The following is a 2,500-nucleotide window of genomic DNA, read 5'->3' on the forward strand; positions in this document are numbered from 1 at the left end:
AATTAAAACTTAGATTGTGGTATTTCAAACTTACGGGCTACTGAAAAAACGTGATTTGCTTATTTACCACATGAGTTGGATCATGACTGATTTTAAAGTTGCCACAGCACTAGCATTAGATACGAATTCGATGCGTGTATTAAACCCTCCACGCATTGACCAGGTTGCCTATACATATCTTACAAAATTGATAAACAGAAATGACAAGCATGCCCTTCTGAAGAAAAGGAAGCTGTTAACCAGAGAAAGTCATTGACACAGTAAAGGTTTCGTGATGACGGTTTCACCCATAACCAGATGGATTTGGCACACCTGATGATGGTGATACTACTCGCAGGTCTTCCAAAAAATCAGCAGTTACGTCTGAAATTAATGGTCCATCATTCCTTTATTCGGAAGCTTTAACTAATTTTATGGATTTCATCAACATTGTCATCTGATCTTGAGAGTGATGCTGGCAGATTCTGAAACAGAGCATATATCAAAATGGATCAACTTCAGTTATCAGTTGACTGATTATCCGAAGAGGCACAAGAAGCCAAAAATAAGGAGCTTTCTATGCTAGGAAAATCATTCACACGCATGTATCACAAAAAAGAGAGAGGAAAATGAAAATTTAATGATGAGACTGACGTGCTCAACTGATCTTTTGACAAGTTTCCTTGGGAAAGTACACATTTTTGCCGAGTTAGATAATCCGGAATTCTCTTAGTTATCTTACGTCATGTGGATGTGTACAGACATTCACATTATATTCTTTAAAAGTTAGCTGCAAGCACAAAATAGTTTTACTTTTTAAAATAAAACAATGCTCTGACACACTGCGGACAGTAGAGCCAAAGGCGAGGGCATGTGATGGCAGGGGTTGGATCCCCGACTCTAGAGACCATTTGGTCACCTTCCTTAGTGAATCGCCTTGAGGGAGGCCAGCATCCGAGAGGTAATTCATCCGGTGGAAGTCGTTTGCGACGCTCTGAGGCATATAAACCAAGCACGTTGAAACTGCAACAGATTATTCAAAGTCCAAGTTAACAGGAGTACAATGATTTAACCTAATGCGTTTAATTTAGCCATGTGAAGATGTAGCTCCTTTGATAAGATTAGTTAAGAATACTACGTAATCCATCATCATTTAATGAATTTTCAAGCTAGTAGGCCTAGAAGTTTACTGAAAGGGTTTGCACCGTTTAAGAGTACACACCGTCGAGCTAATGCGACGGTCCCAAAGGCTGGTCCGAAGAAAGGTCTCATCTTGTTACTTGATCCCTACTCTGTGATTTCTTTCCCGGTTGTGTTACTCTTTGTCACAAACATTTCCAACGACATAGTTTTAGTTATGAAGGAAATAAATGTCATATGTTTTTTATGATTATAGAAGTGAAGCAGAAGCAGAGTATGCATATATATGAGACACCTTTATGTCTATGAAACTCTCCCCTTCATTTGCAAACAATCCAGCTGAAGAGGACATCTGGGTAACCATGGCGACCAGCATGTATCATCTCACTATTAGCGATACGGTGAAGACATCTGTCGCGGAGAAATTATTCAACTATCTTGAAAATGTTTTGGATAAATGTCAGTGAAATGAAAACCCTACTTTATCTTTAAATCATACAAATACAAGTTGGATAACTAGGAAATGCAAATCAAAACATCTTATTATCAGATCTACAAGAGTTTCAGAATATATCGTCTAAAAAGTTTCAGGAGTAAAACACAATGGCCCTCAATCACATGTTATAGCCAAATAACAATAAATGTTCTACAGAGTGGCATAGATACACTGTATAGCACCGCCCTATATAACACTGTATAACACTGGCTGAATACAAGAGAGAGAAAGAGAAAGAGAAAGAGAAAGAGAAAGAAAGAGAAATAGAAAGAAAAGAGAAAGAGAAAGAGAAAGAGAAAGAGTGAGAGAAAGAGAGATGTGAAATCACAAATATAATATACAAAGGCAAATAACAACGAAAGCATTGGTAATTAAATAAAACCATTACACACATTTTCCTAAATTCTGTAAATAACAGAACTTTTGCACGCCTGTTCCGCAAAAGTTTGGAAACTCACGAACAAACCGCCGCCTCCACATCTGGGTAAAGTCCACAGCATTTTTTTTTTAGAAAAAACTAGTAGGAGTAGAAACAGCAGTCATTAAACACTTGTATTGCGGTTTTTAAGAAAAAATATGAAAGCAATTGCATGTTTTCAACAGTTATTGTTTAAACCTCTTTAGCCATATCTACTCATCACTGGGACATTATGTTAAAACATCAGACGAGAACAAAGATCGCCCTATCACTATTATCTGTAAAGTTTATATCTCTCGAGAAAATAGCAAACTTAACCTGATTTCTGGAAACCAAGTACCCTCTGTCTCAAACATGACAAAAATAAAAAAGTATGGTATCCGACAAAAGAGCGTGTGTTTGTGTTGTCTGTTGTGTGCATGTACTCTCTCTCTCTTTCAATCTCTGTCACTCACTCACTCACTCAC

The 2,500-nt window shown here is 37.4% G+C and overlaps 1 long non-coding RNA gene across 2 annotated transcripts in view; it reads right to left on the reverse strand.

The window, feature by feature from the left end:
• Nucleotides 1–2,500, reverse strand: part of LOC125039642 — a 44,210-nt gene that overhangs the window by 870 nt on the left and 40,840 nt on the right. For both annotated transcript variants that reach the window (XR_007116132.1, XR_007116133.1), the window contains exons 4-5: nt 1,202–1,530; nt 1–1,002 (exon numbers count right to left, since the gene is read on the reverse strand). The exon at nt 1–1,002 is cut by the window's left edge and continues 870 nt beyond it. This is a non-coding gene — a long non-coding RNA (uncharacterized LOC125039642). The remainder of the gene's footprint in view (nt 1,003–1,201; nt 1,531–2,500) is intronic.

Source organism: Penaeus chinensis, chromosome 27, assembly GCF_019202785.1.
Source record: "Penaeus chinensis breed Huanghai No. 1 chromosome 27, ASM1920278v2, whole genome shotgun sequence".
Taxonomy (NCBI): domain Eukaryota; kingdom Metazoa; phylum Arthropoda; class Malacostraca; order Decapoda; family Penaeidae; genus Penaeus; species Penaeus chinensis.